This window comes from Bufo bufo, chromosome 6 (assembly GCF_905171765.1).
Source record: "Bufo bufo chromosome 6, aBufBuf1.1, whole genome shotgun sequence".
In the NCBI taxonomy this organism is placed as follows: domain Eukaryota; kingdom Metazoa; phylum Chordata; class Amphibia; order Anura; family Bufonidae; genus Bufo; species Bufo bufo.
Window position 1 is genome coordinate 296,063,423 of NC_053394.1, and position 20,585 is coordinate 296,084,007.

Below are 20,585 nucleotides of genomic sequence, written 5' to 3' on the forward strand. Positions count from 1 at the left end.
CGGATACGATCCATCTATCAGTGGATCCGTAAAAATCATGCGGACGTCTGAATGGAGCTTTACAGGGGTGTGATCAATGACAGGGGGGTAATCAATGACAGGGGGGAGATCAGGGAGTCTATATGGGGTGATCAGGGGCTAATAAGGGGTTAATAAGTGACGGGGGGGGTGTAGTGTAGTGTAGTGGTGCTTGGTGCTACTTTACTGAGCTACCTGTGTCCTCTGGTGGTCGATCCAAACAAAGGGGACCACCAGAGGACCAGGTAGCAGGTATATTAGACGCTGTTATCAAAACAGCGTCTGATATACCTTTCAGGGGTTAAAAAAAACACATCTCCAGCCTGCCAGCGAACGATCGCCGCTGGCAGGCTGGAGATCAACTCTCTTACCTTCCGTTCCTGTGAGCGCGCGCGCCTGTGTGCGCGCGTTCACAGGAAATCTCGGCTCACGTGAGATGACGCCTATTGGCGTTAGCGTAGCCTGGGGGAGCCGCCGCAATGACGCCTTTCGGCGTTACAGTTGCGGCAAGAGGTTAAAAAGAATGATATGATACAAATAATAAATGATTTAACAATGTAATTTTATGGATAAAAAAATAAAATAAATTGAATATATATATACGATAAATGTATAAAAAAAAGGAAAGAATAAATACATATATAAATAAATAAACAGGTTTGATCGATGTATATATTTAAGGTCAGCATGGTGACCCTCCAAGCATTATTTTGCATGTATCATTCCATTGTATGGTAGGCGATACCGGTATAGTTAGGGAGTATTTAGTTTGGATAGTCACGTCCCGTCTCCTTCAGCCTTCTGTTCTGGCTGATTGATATTTTCTCCAAGGTGTTTGTCTCTTCATTTAAGGCCACACTGCGCGGGGGGTTGTTATTCCAGAATTTTTGTATGGGGTAATAGTACTCGGGATTGGGGTCCGTCTATACATGTCGATCCAGTTAATATAAAGGGGTGGGTACCTCCCCTCCGCCTGGTTTCGGTCCAGCTGGTCAGTTCGTTTGGTATTCTGTAATGACTTCACGCATGGTGGGGCTCCAATTGTTTTTCCCTTTAGGTTAGGTTTCCCCCAGGCGGTTTGACAATTTGTGGGTGATTTGGGCGGGCGCTCGGGGCGCCCGGGGGGGTGTGGACCCAGACTGGTTTGTTCGGGTACGGTAAAATAAAATCTGGTTGCATTTATTATCTATGCTAGCCTGAATAGGCACAACCCTGTTCTCTATATAGAGCTTTGAGGATACAATTTTGATTACTCCTACTGGGACACAGCTTTTATCATCTCCACTGGGACTCACCCATATGATATGGGCTTATTACACTGGGACTTTAATTGTGAGAAACATCTAGGTCTCCAGAAAAATCGAGTATTTATCGATTAAGGATATTGTTTTGTTAGTTGCTTTTTAATTTTATGCATGTATCTTACCTTCTCCAGAGCAAGGGGTGGCTCTCTTCGTCCAGAGCACCTAGCGTGATCACTCACAGTGAGCCATCCGTTTACTCTTTCCAAGTGCACTATGGTTTGACAATTTACCTTGGTCTTTTAAAAAAAATAAAAATAAAAATAACAAAAAAGAAAATACTTTTGGATGAAATATATTTATTCTGTGTCTAGTTGTGCGAGCCTCTTTTGCGTGTTGTGGCTCGGGCTAATTGTTTTTTTCTTTCAGATTTGTGGCGTTTAGCGGTTCGATGGCTGGCTTTCATATACCTTCTGTGCGGTGCGGAGAGAGGAACAGAGGCTGGTGGGCGCTCTTTGGTTTTTCGAGAGGTGGAAGTCTTTTGGACAGGGATCCTGGAATTCAGGTGGTCATAACTCCTTCCGGAGGTGGTTGGTATAGAGTTCCGCCGGAGGCGCGATGATGCTGGTGACCCGCGCTGTGGTAATGCGCCTTTGTCTATTCCAGAGCTCTGGACCTCATGTGTCCTGACATATGATTATCCCTTTCTCATCCACCTCCTCAGACAGAGTCCCATAGTCTCACTGCTCTTACCGTAAATAATCCTCTTCTATGTTGTGAAAATACATTCTTACCTCCAGACACAGAGAATGTTCCCCTTGTCACAGTTCTGGGGATGAATAGATGAGAGGAGTGATCTCTGTACTGACCCCTGATATATTTATACACAGTTATTAGATCTCCCCTCTGTCGTCTTTTTTCTACAGTGAATAACCCTTATTTTGCCAATCTTTCAGGGTCCTGTAGTTGCCCCATTCCAGTCATTACTTTAGTTGCCCTCCTCTGGACCCTCTCTAGTTCTGCTATGTCTGCCTTGTTTACAGAAGCCCAGAGCTGTACACAGTATTCCATGTGTGGTCTGACTAGTGATTTGAAAAGTGGTTGGACTATGCTCTCATCGTGGGCCTTATTGGCCTTTGTTTTTAATGGGACCTGATGGTGTCTTCCTTTTGGGTGTTAATTTGGACAATTCCTTTTCTGGCCTGTACGTGAGCTAAAACAGACTCGGTTCTGCTGGGTGGTGGTCGGAGCCCCGTTGGGAGAACGGGCCTCCTCCGTGGCGGCATTTGAGTACAGCGGAGATATGGTGGTAGCAGATGGAGTAACTGCCTGCTGGGAGTCCAGCGGTTGGCAGACAGCTTTGATGATTACGGTTTAACTTGCCTTCTGGGAGTCCAGCCTTTGGCATACCGTTCCGATATTATGGTTTATTAAGGTTTGCCGCTTTAATAAAGAAGCTGTGGCCGATCACCATCCAGCAATAAAGTGATACAGTTATCGGTGTCTTTTGTTATGGGTCAAGGTTGGGTAAAGGGGCCAAGGGTGAGTTAAAGGTGGTATCCCCTCCCCCTGTTTCCCTGGATACCAGCAGTCTGGAAAGCGCCTGACTGTATAGGGAGGGTGCTTAGGGACTGATGGTCCTCCCCCTTCCCCCCTTTTCCCCTTAGGGGCATTTAGGAATCTGGCCCCGTCTCAGTAATGGTTAAGTAGGTTGCAGATTAGGGTCATTGAGGGTTAATCCCTGGGGATCCTCCTTAGACAGGATGGGGGCGGTGCAGGAAATCCTGAAGGTCACATATACCTCCTCTCTGTCCTGGTCACTTCCTCTTGCAAGTGGAAGCAGATTGGCCCTCCCTCCCTCCCTTTGCGGTTATTCTTGGGAGGCGGGTCGAAGTGCACGGTTCTGTTCAGTTATGGATACTTGGTTATTCTGTTTTGTTTTTCTATTTTTAAGAGAACCTGCTGGGAGTCCAGCGGTTTTGGATATTGCTCCGATGATTACAGCTTTGGAGAGCTGCGAATTTTGGTCGAGTTTATGAAGTCACAGCTGGTGGCATTTGAGTACAGCGGAGATATGGTGATAGCAGATGGAGTAACTGCCCGCTGGGAGTCCAGCGGTTGGCAGACAGCTCTGATAATTACGGTTTAACTTGCCCGCTGGGAGTCCAGCCTTTGGCATACCGTTCCGATATTATGGTTTATTAAGGTTTGCCGCTTTAATAAAGAAGCTGTGGCCGATCACCATCCAGCAATAAAGTGATACAGTTGTCAGTGTCTTTTGTTATGGGTCAAGGTTGGGTAAAGGGGCCAAGGGTGAGTTAAAGGTGGTATCCCCTCCCCCTGTTTCCCTGGATACCAGCAGTCTTTGAGGACTGGAGTGAACACAGAACACTGGCCTAGCTAATTCAGCAGCAGCAGCAGCAGCAGCACTCCCCCTGCTCTAACTAACACTGCAGCTCCAGAATGAATCTAAGATGGATGCTGTCCTTGCTTTTTTATAAGAGGTGGGAGGGTCTGGGAGGGAGGGTATGCTGATTGGCTGGAATGTGTCTGCTGACTGTGAGGTACAAGGTCAAAGTTTGCTCAATGATGACGTATAGGGGGTGGACCGAACATTGCATATGTTCGCCCCACAAGCGATGTTCGCCAGTTCCCGGCGAATATAGCTTGTTCGGTCCGCCCCCTATACATCATCATTGAGCAAACTTTGACCCTGTACCTCACAGTCAGCAGATACATTCCAGCCAATCAGCATACCCTCCCTCCCAGACCATCCCACCTCTTATCAAAAAGCAAGGACAGCATCCATCTTAGATTTATTCTGAAGCTGCAGTGTCACAAATTTGACTAAGTTGTAATCGCAATGCGATTAATACAGGATATATTAATCGCATTGCGAATTCAACTTAGAGCTGGGTTCCTAATGGTTGTATTGCTAGAATATAACGAAGATTGAGAATAGAGTGCTATATTCGTTATATTCGTCAATTCTAGCAATACAACCATTAGGAACTCAGATCTAAGTTGTAATCGCAATGCGATTAAGGCTGAGTTCACAAGGGCGATATTTCCGCGCGGGTGCAATGCGTGAGGTGAACGCATTGCACCCGCACTGAATCCGGACCCATTCACTTCTATGGGGCTGTGCACATGAGCAGTGATTTTTACGCATCACTTATGCGTTGCATTAAAATCGCAGCATGCTCTATATTGTGCGTTTTTCACGCAACGCAGGCCCCATAGAAGTGAATGGGGCTGAGTGAAAATCGCAAGCATCCGCAATCAAGTGCGGATGCGGTGCGATTTTCACACACGGTTGATAGGTGACAGTCTATTCACTGTATTATTTTCCCTTATAACATGGTTATAAGGGAAAATAATAGCATTCTTTAATACAGAATGCTTACTAGGTGGTCAATTGAGGGTTAAAAAATAATTAACTCACCTTCTCCTCTTGATCGCGTAGCTGCCGGTCTCTTCTTACTTCTTTAATCATGAGCTGCCGGCTAAAGGACCTGTGGTGACGTCAGATCACATGGTCCAATCACATGGTCCATCACCGTGGTTGGACCATGTGATCTGACGTCACCACAGGTCCTTTAGCCGGCAGCTCATAATTAAAGAAGTAAGAAGAGACCGGCAGCTACGCGATCAAGAGGATAAGGTGATTTAATTATTTTTTAACCCTCAATTGACCACCTACTAAGCATTCTGTATTAAAGAATGCTATTATTTTCCCTTATAACCAAGGGAAAATAATACAGTGAATAGACTGTCATCTAGCAACCGTGCGTGAAAATCGCACCGTATCCGCACTTGATTGCGGATGCTTGCGATTTTCACTCAGCCCCATTCACTTCTATGGGGCCTGCGTTGCGTGAAAAACACACAATATAGAGCATGCTGCGATTTTCACGCAACGCATAAGTGATGCGTGAAAATCACCGCTCATGTGCACAGCCCCATAGAAGTGAATGGGTCCGGATTCAGTGCGGGTACAATGCGTTCACCTCACGTTCACCTCATGCGTTTACCTCATGAGCTGCCGGCTAAAGGACCTGTGGTGACGTCAGATCACATGGTCCAATCACATGGTCCATCACCGTGGTGATGGACGATGGGATTGGACCATGTGATCTGACGTCACCACAGGTACTTTAGCCAGCAGCTCATGATTAAAGAAGTAAGAAGAGACCGGCAGCTACGCGATCAAAAGGAGAAGGTGAGTTAATTATTTTTTAACCCACAATTGACCACCTACTAAGCATTCTGTATTAAAGAATGCTATTATTTTCCCTTTTAACCATGTTATAAGGGAAAATAATAACATCTACACAACACCGAACCCAAACCTGAACTTCTGTGAAGAAGTTCGGGTCTGGGTACCACAGTCAATTTTTTATTACCCGCGTGCAAAACGCATTGCACCCGCGCGATAAAAACTGAACAACGGAACGCAATCGCAGTCAAAACTGACTGCAATTAAGTACCTACTCGTGCGGGTTTGCCGCAACGCATCCGGACCTTATCCGGACATGCTCGTGTGAACTCAGCCTAATACAGGTTATTTTAATCGCAATACGAATTCAACTTAGTGCTGGGTTCCTAATGGTTGTATTGCAAGAATATAACGAAGATTGAGAATATAGTGCTATATTCGTTATATTCGTCAATTCTAGCAATACAACCATTAGGAACTTAGCTCTAAGATGAATTCGCAATGCGATTAATGCAGGTTATATTAATCGCATTGCGAATTCAACTTACCACACTCTGCGTCAACTACGTAATTTTCCATGGGAGTTTTGCCATGGATCCCCCTCCGGCATGCCACAGTCCAGGTGTTAGTCCCCTTGAAACAACTTTTTCATCACTATTGTGGCCAGAAAGAGTCCCTGTGGGTTTTAAAATTCACCTGCCTATTGAAGTCTATGGCGGTTCGCCCGTTCGCGAATATTTGCGGAAATTCGCGTTCGCCGTTCGCGAACGGAAAATTTTATGTTCGAGACATCTCTAATCTCTACAGCCAAGATGGTGGTTGAGGTGCCCTTGATGTTAGGGGTGCTTAGGGTGCTTGTTGCGGCTGAGTCCCTTGATGGTTTTTGTCGTGACGCCAGTACCGTTATTGGTGGTACAACCAATAGTGGTAATAATGAGGTAGACAGTGGTGAAATGCAACTCACAACTTTTACTTTTGAATCAATTTTTGTACTGCTGCAACCAAAGACATCAAAAGTTTTGATGTCTTTGGTTGCAGCAGTACAAAAATGCAGGTTCTTGATGGTACAGAGTTGATTCTGCAAATCCACTGTTTCTAGGCTTTTCAGGTTTCTAGTTTTGGGAGCAGTGGGTTAGGTGTACCTGGTTCCTTTAGGCTGCATTCACACGGGCGAGATTTACGCGCGGGTGCAATGCGGTAGGTGAACGTATTGCACCCGCACTGAATCCCGACCCATTCATTTCAATGGGGCTATTCAGATGAGCGGTGATTTTCACGCATCACTTGTGAGATGTGTGAAAATCGCAGCATGCTCTATATTCTGCGTTTTTCACGCAACGCAGGCCCCATAGAAGTGAATGGGGCTGCGTGAAAATCGCAAGCATCCGCAAGCAAGTGCGGATGCGGTGCGATTTTCACGCACGGTTGCTAGGAGACGATCGGGATGGAGACCCGATCATTATTATTTTCCCTTTTAACATGGTTATAAGGGAAAATAATAGCATTCTGAATACAGAATGCATAGTAAAACAGCGCTGCAGGGGTTAAAAAAATAATAATAATTGAACTCACCTTAGTCCACTTGATCGCGGCCCTGCATCTCCTTCTGTCTCCTTTGCTGAACAGGACCTGTGGTGAGCATTAATTGCAGGTAATGGACCTTTGGTGACGTCACTCCGGTCATCACATAATCCATCACATGATCTTTTACCATGGTGGTGTAAAAGATGGTGGTTGAAGTGCCCTTGATGTTAGAGGTGCTTAGGGTGCTTGTTGCGGCTGAGTCCCTTGATGGTTTTTGTCGTGACGCCAGTACCGTTAATGGTGGTACAACCAATAGTGGTAATAATTAGGTAAACAGTGGTGAAATGCAACTCACAACTTTTACTTTTGATGTCTTTGGTTGCAGCAGTACAAAAATGCAGGTTCTTGATGGTACAGAGTTGATTCTGCAAATCCACTGTTTCTAGGCTTTTCAGGTTTCTAGTTTTGGGAGCAGTGGGTTAGGTGTACCTGGTTCCTTTAGATGTGTGGGATCCTATTCCTTGTCTTTCCCTACAAGCTGAATATTTAGACAGGAAAACTCAACTGTCTCTCAGAAGTTTGGTGTGGCTGCCTGAAGCTATAAACCTCCACCATGCAAAGGTGTCTGTGGCCCTCAATAATGGCTCTTATCACCGATGATTCCTTAGGAAAGCTTGTTTATTTTCCAGGGAGGCAAACTCTTCTCCTACTGGTCAGGGATGCAAGTCTATAGTCCGGCCACAGAAGGAAAACGCGCTTCTGCGCCTAACATCTGAGTAAACACCTCCTAGCGAAGTTGGCTCCACTCACTAATCTGTGTCATGAAGTCATCACTTTACATTTTCTTCCACTAATCTGATCTGACTCCCTCAGATCTGCTCTCTTCTGACCTACATTTTTACTCTACTATCATCTGACTAACTAGTCCTGACCTAGGTATATATATGACCTGAACTTTATCCCCCATCTAGTGGTGGGATGTATAAATTACACCTAATCTGCCTGTTAATAGGGATTTGCAGATATAATAGTACAAAGTCATACATTACAACCTAGTACTGTTGACAAGGTAAAAAGTGCTTTTAAGCAGTGCCCACACACACCTAGTGGGACGCTGCAAAACTCTGCAAGCTGCGTTTTGGTGTCCGCCCTCCAGAGCGGAATTGAGGCTGAACGGAACAAAAATGATGCATTCTGAACGGATTCTTATCCATTCAGAATGCATTGGGGCTAAACTGATCCGTTTTGGGCCGCTTGTGAGAGCCTTGAAACGGATCTCACAGGCGGACCCAGAAACGGCAGTGTGAAAGTAGCCTTAAACTGATTCAAAATAACTGAAATCAAAGTCCTATGGAAGACTCTATAGCACGCTTCTAGATCTGTGCTCAAGTTCTTTATTTATATTCCTCAAGACTATTGTTTGAGGTACAAGACTCCCCTCTGTTTTCACCAACAAACAGAAAAAAATACTTGAATGTATATGATATAATATTAGTACAAAGGAACTTAGAAGAACTGAGCAGCAGAAATCTACAGAGTCAGATACAGATCTGGTTTCATCAAATATTAATATTGTTGCAGGACTGCATCTAAGGCTCCATTCAGACGTCGGTTGCGGATCCGCAATACACCCGGCCGGCACCCCCATAGAAATGCCTATTCTTGTCCGCAATTGCTGTTGGAATTTGGGCCCCTTTGCGCACCTAGGCTGCAAAAAAGTGTCACACATGTGGTATCGCCGTACTCAGAAGAAGTAGGGCAATGTGTTTTGGGGTGTATTTTTACATATACTCATACTGTGTGTGAGAAATATCTCTGTAAATGACAAATTTTAATTTTTTTTTATACAAAGTTGTCAATTTACAGAGATATTTCTCTCACCCAGCATGGGTATATGTAAAAATACACCCCAAAACACATTGCCCTACTTCTTCTGAGTACGGCAATACCACATGTGTGACACTTATTTGCATGCAAGGTGCGCAAAGGGGCCCGAATTCCAATGAGTACCTTTTAGGAGGGCATTTTTAGACATTTGGATTCCAGACTTCTTCTCACGCTTTAGAGCCCCTAAAATGCCAGGGCAGTATAAATACCCCACATGTGACCCCATTTTGGAAAGAAGACAACCCAAGGTATTTTGTGAGGCGCATGGCAAGTTCATAGAAGATTTATTTTTTTGGCACAAGTTAGCGAAAAATATACACTGCTCAAAAAAATAAAGGGAACACTTAAACAACACATTGTAACTCCAAGTCAATCCCACTTCTGTGAAATCAAACTGTCCACTTAGGAAGCAACACTGAGTGACAATCAATTTCACATGCTGTTGTGCAAATGGGATAGACAACAGGTGGAAATTATAGGCAATTAGCAAGACACCCCCAATAAAGGAGTGGTTCTGAAGGTGGTAACCACGGACCACTTCTCAGTTCCTATGCTTCCTGGCTGATGTTTTGGTCACTTTTAAATGCTGGCGGTGCTTTCATTTTAGTGGTAGCATGAGACGGAGTCTACAACCCACACAAGTGGCTCAGGTAGTGCAGCTTATCCAGGATGGCACATCAATGCGAGCTGTGGCAAGAAGGTTTGCTGTGTCTGTCAGTGTAGTGTCCAGAGCATGGAGGCGCTACCAGGAGACAGGCCAGTACATCAGGAGACATGGAGGAGGCTGTAGGAGGGCAACAACACAGCAGCAGGACCGCTACCTCCGCCTTTGTGCAAGGAGGAACAGGAGGAGCACTGCCAGAGCCCTGCAAAATTACCTCCAGCAGGCCACAAATGTGCATGTGTCTGCTCAAATGGTCAGAAACAGACTCCATGAGTGTGATATGAGGGCCCGACGTCCACAGGTGGGCGTTGTGCTTACAGCCCAACACCGTGCAGGACGTTTGGCATTTGCCAGAGAACACCAAGATTGGCAAATTCGCCACTGGCGCCCTGTGCTCTTCACAGATAAAAGCAGGTTCACACTGAGCACATGTGACAGACGTGACAGAGTCTTGAGACGCCGTGGAGAACGTTCTGCTGCCTGCAACATCCTCCAGCATGACCGGTTTGGCATTGGATCAGTAATGGTGTGGGGTGGTATTTCTTTGGAGAGCTGCACAGCCCTCCATGTGCTCGCCAGAGGTAGCCTGACTGCCATTAGGTACCTAGATGAGATCCTCAGACCCCTTGTGAGACCATATGCTGGTGCGGTTGGCCCTGGGTTCCTCCTAATGGAAGACAATGCTAGACCTCATGTGGCTGGAGTGTGTCAGCAGTTCCTGCAAGACGAAGGCATTGATGCTATGGACTGGCCCGCCCGTTCCCCAGACCTGAATCCAATTGAGCACATCTGGGACATCATGTCTTGCTCTATCCACCAACGTCACGTTGCATCACAGACTGTTCAGGAGTTGGCAGATGCTTTAGTCCAGGTCTGGGAGGAGATCTCTCAGGAGACCGTCCGTCACCTTATCAGGAGCATGCACAGGCGTTGTAGGGAGGTCATACAGTCACGTGGAGGCCACACACATTACTGAGCCTCATTTTGACTTGTTTTAAGGACATTACATCAAAGTTGGATCAGCCTGTAGTGTGTTTTTCCACTTTAATTTTGAGTGTGACTCCAAATCCAGACCTCCATCGGTTGAAAAATTTGATTTCCATTTGTTTATTTTTGTGTGATTTTGTTGTCGGCACATTCAACTATGTAAAGAACAAAGTATTTCAGAAGAATATTTAATTAATTCAGATCTAGGATGTGTTATTTATGTGTTCCCTTTATTTTTTTGAGCAGTGTATATGTATATATATATATATATATATTTTTTTTTTTTCACAAAGTCTCCCTTTCCGCTAACCTGTGACAAAAAGTTAAATCTTTCATGGACTCAATATGCCCCTCAGCGAATACCTTGAGGTGTCTTCTTTCCAAAATGGCGTCATTTCTTGGGTGTTTGTACTGCCCTGGCATTTGAGGGTCTCCACAATCATTACATGTATGGCCAGCATTAGGAGTTTCTGCTATTCTCCTTATATTGAGCATACGGGTAATGAGATTTTATTTTCCGTTCAGCCTCTGGGCTGAAAGAAAAAATGAACGGCACCGATTTCTTTATTCGCATCGATCAATGTGGATGAAAAAATCTCTGCCAAAAAATGTGCAATAAAAAAAAAAGAGGGGAAAGGCGTCTGCCAGGACATAGGAGCTCCACCCAACATCTAAACCCACTCAGCTCGTATGCCCTGGCAAACCCAATTTCTCCATTCACATCAATCGATGTGGATGAATAAATCATTGCCAGAATTTTTTTTATTTTTATAAAAAATGTTTGCCAAAGCATATGAACACCACCTCCCCCTCAGCTCATAAGCCTCGGCAAACGTATATTTTTTACTGCCGAGGAGAAATCTCGTCTTGCAGCGCCGCATACACCGACTTTGTGTAATCTGACAGCAGCGCAATGCTTCTATCAGAATGCACATCAGTGCTGCAGCTGGTTGATCGCTTGGTCCACCTAGAAGGTAAAAAACAAAACAAAAAAAAACAGGCCACAACGCAATAAATTTATTAATATCAACTTTTATACATTTTATATAACATTTGAAACAGAACATAAACTTTTTTGCTTACCTGTGATTTTTTATTTTTACCTTTAGAGGACAAACCTCTCCTTCCCCATGGGACGAGGTGCAGCGTACTCAAGTTGTGTGTAATAGGTGTTTCTGGGTGATGTAGTGCAATGGACACTAACCTGGTACGGCTGACTCTCTGCATAGGCAGGTGATGGTAGAAATTGTTCGTGACACCAGTGCCAAGTAAACGGTGGCACGCCGTTTGCGGATAGCAGGAATAATTGAGGGACCACGTGATCTTAAACAGAACTCCAACTTTAGTAGGTTTCATACAGAGACATTCACGGAAGCACAGTTCCTTTGCATACCGTTGACTTGGCAATACGGTCGATGCAGGCAATACAGATTCAGCAAGGTTATTACAGAGTGTTAAACACAGGACTTGCAGTACAGGAGCTTGCACTCTATTTCTGTCTGATCCTGGAATATAGCAATTCTTCTCCAAGGCCCATTAACCTAGTTCTGGCTTTATATCCTTGGCTGTAGCTTTATAAAGTACCTCCTCTGTTATTCTGAGTACCTCTTGCTTCTCTGCACTTGGCCTCTGTCCCTCTCTCAGCTTCCTTAGGTTCCAGAAGCTTCTGCACTCCACACTAGATCAGATTACACTGCCTTTCCCTTCCTTGACTGGGCCTTATATAAACTAGGGCTCCCTAGCTCCCTCTAATGACTAAGAGCTGGAAAGACACCCCTAGCAGGCCTGTACATGCAAGCTTCACAGTAACAGGGAAATACATGCATTACATTACATGACATTTTATAAAACTGACATATACCAACTTCCCCATAATTAAGGAGGGACGACAGCACACCAAGTGACCTTTGTAGTGACGGGCATTACAGTCCCCGTACACTACAAATGTGCAAAGCGCAAATCGCCCAGAGATGTGGCGAAGTACATTATGCACTTTGTCCCAGATGAAAGGAGAGGTTTGTGGCAGCTCTGTGTGAAAGGGCCCTAAGACCCCTGTGTGCCTGTCCTGTGTCACGCGATCCCTACACTAATAGTGTACCTGTGTGTGGTACTTGCGGAAACACTCCCCTATGCATACGGCAGGCTGGTCAGGACAGTCAGGACAAAAACCGGTGGTGTCATGCCTTATTCCAGCCCTGCTACAGACATGACATCTTTTTCTTGGGGAACGTTGAGTTGGGGTACCAGGATAGACACTCGGGAAGTGTCTGCATGTAGCCGGCTCACTACATCAGGGACTTGGGGCACGGACCCTCCTGGATACAGGATTTCCGAAATGATCTCTTCCTGGAATTTTAGGAAGGATCCCGTTCTCCCAGCCTTACTGTAGAGAACAAAACTATTATACAGAGCCAATTAAATTAAATAAACAGACACCTTCTTATACCAGCGTCTGGTGCGGCGGGACACTAAATAGGGAGCCAACATCTGGTCATTGAAGTCCACCCCTCCCATGTGAAGGTTATAGTCGTGGACAGAGAGGGGTTTCACAATGACTCCAGTTGCCCTTTCAATTTGGACAGTCGTGTCTGCGTGAATGGTGGACAGAAGGTAAACGTCCCTCTTGTCCCTCCACTTCACCGCGAGCAGTTCTTGGTCACACAAGGCAGCCCTCTCCCGCCGTGCAAGTCGGGTATTAACGAGCCATTGGGGGAAGCCCCGGCGACTAGGTCGCGCGGTGCCACAGCATTGAATTCCGACTAGATGTAAGTGCCGAAAGAGGGCCACGCTTGTGTAAAAATTGTCCACGTATAAGTGGTACCCCTTGTCGAGTAAGGGTGACACCAAGTCCCAGACAATCTTGCCACTGCTCCCCAGGTAGTCAGGACATCCGACCGGCTCCAGTTTTGAGTCTTTTCCCTCATAGACCCTAAAACGATATGTATAGCCTGTGGCCCTTTCACAGAGCTTATACAGTTTGACCCCATACCGGGCGCGCTTGCTGGAGATGTACTGTTTGATGCCAAGACGCCGGGTAAAATGTACTAGGGACTCGTTTATGCAGATGTTCTGATTGGGGGTATACACATCTGCAAACCTGGCTGACAAATGGTCTATGAGGGGCCGAATTTTGTGGAGCCGGTCATAAGCAGGGTGGCCTCTTGGATGACAGGTTTTATTGTCAGTAAAATGCATAAAGCGCATGATGCCCTCAAAACGTGCCCTGGACATAGCAACAGAGAACATGGGCATGTAATGTATTGGGTCTTTAGACCAATAGGACTGCAATAAATCTTTTTTAGTTAGACCCATGCTGAGGATAAGGCCCAAAAATAATTTAAGTTCGGAAACTGTGACTGGTTTCCACCGGAAAGGCTGGGCATAGAAGCTTTCCGGATTGGCGGTTATATACTGTGTGGCATAGCGGTTGGTTTCTGCCACAACTAAGTCATAGAGATCCGCGGTGAAGAACAGCTCAAAAAACTCGAGGGCTGATCCTAAATGAGCTGTCTCCACACAAACTCCAAACTGGGCGGTGAAAGGGGGCAATACGGGAGCGGCGGAAGCAGGGGAGTGCCAATTTGGGTTTGCCAGCGCCTCTGGGAGACTAAGGGCTCTATGGGCCTGTGAACGTGGTGGCTGCGACGGGGGAGTTACTGCACGTGCCCCCGTACCAGCTTGAACTGCCCTTCTGGTGCTCGCCACTTTACCAGGGAATATGGCAGTGCTGGTAGAAGGTCCAGGATGTGCTGCGCTGCTGGTGTATGCCGCACCATAAAAAAGATCAGCGCTAGCACCACTCTGCTGCAAATGAGGCTCATCATGCGGAGTATGCAGAACACTGACATGGGATCGGCTACGCCTGACCGTAGCAGGGACCTCAACCTCGTCATCTTCACTAGCGGTTAGAGTGCCACTGCTGTCTACAGGTTCATATTCTGAACCACTGGATTCAGCGGGTCAGGCGTCCCCCATCGCTTTCATCCATCACGGCCAGAATCCTGTAGGCCTCTTCAGCGGAATACCCCTTGTTTGACATTTTGGGATAACTAAATTTAGGGGGTATTCCTCTGAGACTACTCAGAAAAAAGAGCAAACCTGCCTAGTAAAAAGGAGTGCTTGCGAAGTAAAGCTGCGATCGCTAATAAAGATCCAAAAAGCTCAAAAGTGATCTTTATAGCGGCGCAGCGATTTTACGGTGTTTTTGCAGTGATCAGAAGAAAAACAAATTCTGTCACTGCGGTGGGGCGGACTGAACGCAAGTGTGTGCACAAGATCAGGCCGGATCGGGCGAACACTGCGTTTTTTGTAGAGCCTAAGGTGACCCTAATGTACTGATATAGATCTGATTGCGATCAGTCTTGATCACTTACAGATACTATATAGTACTAGTGCTGATTAGCGACAGCGATGACGCTAATCAGCGACTAATCAGTGACTGCGGTGCGGTGATCTGGGCGCTAACTACCTAACAATTAGCTAAAAAACTGGCGGTGATAAGGGATCCTTACAGGCGGGTGATCAATGACAGGGGGGTGATCAGGGAGTCTAATATGGGATGATCAGGGGTTAATAAGGGGTTAATAAGTGACGGGGGGGTGTAATGTGTGTGTGTGGTGATTGGTGCTCCTTAGAGAGCTGCCTGTGTCCTCTGATGGTCGATCCAAGCAAAAGGGACCACCAGAGGACCAGGTAGCAGGTATATCAGACGCTATTTACAAAATAGCGTCTGACATACCCATTTCATTGGATCTTTTAAAAATCTACAGCCTGCCTGCCAATGATCGCTGCCAGCAGGCTGTAGTTGAACTTCTGAACTGCACGATCCTGTGAAATCTCGGCTCACACGAGATGACGCCAATAGGCGTCGCTGAGCCTGAGAGTGCCGCCGCCCGGACGCCTATCGGCAAGTGGTTAAAGGGGTGGGCACTGTGGAGATCACTGTTAAAGGGGCGGGCACTGTGGAGGTCAATGTTAAAGAGGCGGCTTCTGTGGAGGTCAATGTTAAAGGGGCGACCACTGTGGAGGTCACTGTTAAAGGGGCGGACACTGTGGAGGTCATTGTTAAAGGGGAGGGTACTGTAGAGGTCACTTTTAGGGGGGATACTGTTGATATATTTTTACGACACACGGAAACCTGAAATGAAATAGATTAAATATACCCGTGCGAAGCCGGGTCCTTCTGCTAGTATATATATATATATTTATAAAGCATGAAGTAACATTACCATTTTGTCTATACAGCCCAATGCAGACCTATGTGTCTCCATGGTTACAGACAAACCCTTTGCAGTCTGATCATGGAATTTTGTGTACTTTTGTGTATTTTCCTTTGACCTCTGTTTGGTGCACCATTTGGTCAGTGTTTGGGTGAAGTGGTCATGTGTTATTGACATAATGTCACTGCCTTAACCAGGTAAACAGAGCCCAGGCCAGAGAACCTTCATGGTGGCTCTGGATCTGATTTCGCCAGGCTCTCACAGATACCTCCTTCTACTGTCCCAGTCATGGTGAGGCTGGTGTTACAACACAGACTGCCTTGAAAACTGTCTGAACACGCTGTGTGCCTGTATTATGAGTTGTTGAAACCTCCCAGCATTATCCTAGGATGTTCCTAATGGAACCCAGGCCATCACAGAGGGGCAAACTAAGGACATGGGCATACCACACACAGAAAAAGACCTCCCTAGATGGCCATCTCTAAAAAAGGCCACTGCTGTGTGTACTTTCTGAACCATCATGACTTTTGTTGACATATCTTACCCTAGCACCATGTTCAAAAGGGCATGGAGAATATTAAGTGGGGCATCCCCATGCCTTACAGAAGATAATGATCACTGTACAGAGTAGAGCATATATAAAACATGTACCGTATATAACACATGCATAATACAGTGTCAACACTATTAAAGACACATAACGCTTGGCTGTGGATTTTTAATAGGAATGAGATGCACTAACAAAATCTGCATGAGGCAAGTCATAAAATAAATAATACAATTGGAACAGTCCCAACAGCATCCACACCTTCCAATCTGTACATACCCATGAAGACATATAGGTTTGCATAGGAGCTGTATACTCCTGAGCTCCGCAGCCTTCTCTCTGCTTTTCCTAGGCCAGTGACGACACGTTCATCAGTCACATGACCTAGAAGCAGCTCAGCCCAATTCAAGTGAATGGGGCTGAGTGCAATACCGAGCATAGCCGCTATACAATGTACGGCACTGTGCTTGGTAAGCTGCGAGAAGGCAGCGGACCATCACCAATCAACGGATAGGTCATCAAGAGGATAGGTCATCAGTAAAAAAAATCTCGGACAACTCTTGTAAATTAAAAGCCATCATAATCAACTATAAAAAACTGCTTGCTTGTTTTGAGTGGATTAACTATCCTTAATCTCATGCTTTGATTAATGGTGGTTAATATATTTGAAACAAGTAATCAGTCGTGTTATTTACACTTGACTATTAATTATTTTAACTCCTTCCTCCCCAGCACTGCACATATACGACACAGTGGGACATGACTTGCCGCCCACCACCGTAGATGTACGACGTGTGTTCGGGCCGGTGAAGGAGCTGTGCCTCCTTGATCAGAGGCAGGGACCCAGCTGTTCCTGACAGCCCAGCCCTTGCTGTATACATTGTATTGGTGAATACATCAATGCCAGAGCATTAGCCCCTTTAATGCTGCTGTCAATGCTGACCGCAGCATGTACAGGGTTTGTGGAGGGAGGGGGCTCCCTCTGTGACCCCATCGGGCCCCGCACTGTGGTGACGGGGACCTGTTGGCTGGTACAGCCTGTGTAAAGCATTGGGGCTTGCTTTATACGTAGCCTATGAGATCCAGGCCCATGTCTTGTAAGAATTGTAAGAAATAGGAAAAAAAGAAAAATAGACATATAAGGTATCGCCACATCTGCAACGACCGGATTTATAAATATAGCACATGATCCACTACGTCAGGTGAATGTTTAAAAAATATAAAAATAAAAACTATGCTAAAACAGCCATTTTTAGCCACCTTGCCTCACAAAAGTGTAATACCAAGCAATGAAACTGTCATATATACCCCAAAATATTACCAATGAAAACATCACCTCATCCTGCAAAAAACAAGCCCCTACAGACAATTGCCCAAAAAATAAAAAATAAGTTTTTTTTTTCAAAAATGCTTTTACTGTGTAAAACTTAATAAAAATAAAAAATAGACATATTAGGTATCACTGTGTCCGTAACAACCCGCTCTATAAAAAAAATAGGACATGCCAGAAGTCATTTTTTGTCACAAATAAAGCTATTTAAAAATATATGATGGAGAAAGAAAACTGATACCCACTGTACAATTCATAGGACCTGTCACCTCTCCTGACATGTCTATTTTCATAACCACTTGCATTCCTCATGTAGTAATAATTCTGAGGATCTATTCTTGTGACTATATGATGTGCAGTTCCTTTATTATTCCTGCTAGAAGTTATGAATGAATTGCTAGCAGTTTGTAATAAAGGTCTAGATGGGTGTTATCAGTTGGGCGGGGGGTGTCCCTGCACAGTCTGACACTGGCAGCACTGATTGGATACAGGGGCGTACATAGAAATCACTGGGCCCCATAGCAAAAATCTGAATTGGGCCCCTTAACCCCGCCCACTACCCACCATGGCCCTTCCCACTTCCTGAACTGGCTCTTCCCATGCCACACCCCCATTAAATGAATTTATACTTGACCTACTGAAACTGTTAGGGATAAACATTTTTATTTTATTATTAACCAACTTTGTTGCAGTAACGTATAAAATGTACATGTATTTGTACCCCTTTAACTCCTTAAAACTTAACTGTTTAAACTCCTTAACTCTTTAAACCCCTTTAACTCCTTGCTGCTGGTGCTGAGTGTGCACATATACGCATGTGTTTGTGTGTGTGTGTGGGGGGGGTGGGGGTGGTTTGGCTGGTTGGTGAAATATCATTTGGTGGCTATGTGTACACTCAGCATTAGCAGCAAGGAGTTAGAGGGGTTAATATCCAACCCCTAATGCCCTCCAAAATGCCCGGGGGAGGGGGGTTGTTAGGAAGGAGTAGGTGTAGATGTAGGAGGAAAGCACACTGTCCTCGATGAGCCCCCCCTAACCCCTAATGCCCCCCAAAATTCTCAGGACAGTGTGCTTTCTTCCTACTTCTCCCCCATAGGCATTTTGGGGCTCATAGAGGACAACAGGACTCACTGGAGTGGGATTGAAGCATGTCCCACCCTGTTCTGGCTGCCTGGCTTGTCAGGCTGTAAGGTCAAATCTGAGTATCGGACATTATCATCAATCATACCTAGTCTCTGCTGAATGCTGACTGAGTCTGCTCTCTCTCTCTGTCTCACTCGTCTCAGGCAGCCAGAGCCAGGCAGTGACACGGCAGCCTTCAGGCAGGAGTCAGGACGAACGAACGGTTCTTCAGGCCAGCCAGGGACAGGGTGCTTCTTCCTTCTTCGTCTCCTCAGGCACACTGGCGACGGCCGACGGCGAACCGATTCTCCCGCCTCCCTTGCGCACACTGCCACTGGCCAATCAGCAGCTGCCTCAACAGAATTGCCTTGTGCTGATTGGCCAGGCTGGTTGCAGGCTGGTTTGATCCTGTCTGATTCTGCAGCAGACAGCAGTCAGGATGAGGTCAGGATCTGGTCAAACTCCGTTTGGCGCCAGGGGAAGGGGGAGAATAGTTGGCTCAGGCTGAGAATAAAAGCAGCCGCATGGCGCTATAGCCGCATGATGTCATGAGTGGGCGGGGCCAAATAGTGTGGGCGGGGCCTTCTCTGCGCTGCGGGCCCCATAGCAATGGCGTGGTCTGCCTCTATGGGCGGTACGCCACTGATTGGATAAGTATAATAAAGTGCAGGGACCCAAACAGGTACAATCCAACTAGACCTTCATTGAAAACTGCTAATAATGTATTGTAATGATTTGACTGTCAGTGTAATACACTATGAAACCCAGTCTGGGGGCTGGATCTCATAGACATCCGTAGGAGGCAAGCACCAATGCCTGTGTAAGGCATTGGACTGCCGTTCCAGCTATTGGATCCCCATAACTGCAACGTGGGGACCCGTTGGGGTGGGGAAGGGTGCGCGTACCCTCCGCAAACCAAGTGCATGCTGCTGTCAGCGTTGACTGCAGCATACAAAGGGTTAATACGCTGGCAGGGGTCAGTTGGACCCCTGCTGCTGATCAAGCAGGCGCAGCTCCTGCACTCGCCCGATCAGAGCGCCGTACATGTACATTGTACAGGTTAAAGGGGTTGTCCGGGTTCAGAGCTGAACACGAACATACCTCAATTTTCACCCGGCAGCCCCCCTGACACGAGCATCGGAGCAGTTCATGCTCCGATGCTCTCCTTTGCCCTGCGCTAAATCGCGCAGGGCAAAGGAATTTTTTGGAGATCCGGTGACGTACCGGGGCTCTCCATGGGGCTGCTGTAGTGTCCCACTAGGTAGGCGTGGGCACTACACAAGGGTCAATTGAGTGACGTGTTACTCCTGCTCACAAGGGACAGTAATATTACATTTAACTGTGCACTTTAATGTATTTTTCTATGTATTTTTACATGCAATGTTTCCCCTGTGTCATGCATAGCAGGCCTAATAGGGTGTAGTTAGGCATCCTAGGCACTAGAAGGAGATAGAGAGCCCCTAGTATAAATGTTCAGGCCCAGACAGGGAGGGGTGAGGTCATAGTCAGGAGTCTGTGGAGACAGAAGTGAGAAGGCACCAGCCCGAGATATGCTGAGAGCCTCCTCCGGACATGCAGCTAGATAGTCCTGGTTTCTAGTTGCCCTAGGAGGCTAGGATGAGTACAGCCTGCCTGGAGACCAGTAATCCAACTAACACAGATGAGATACCCCAGTAGTAGGGCAGCACCTCCTGGGAGAAACCTGCAGCCAGCTTTAAAAGCCAGCACTGAAGACAGCTAGGAAAAGAAGGTATTGTAACCTTAAGCAAGTGCCAATACTGGAGGAAGGATTTTATACCAAAGATTTAAGCCAGCACTTAGGCATCC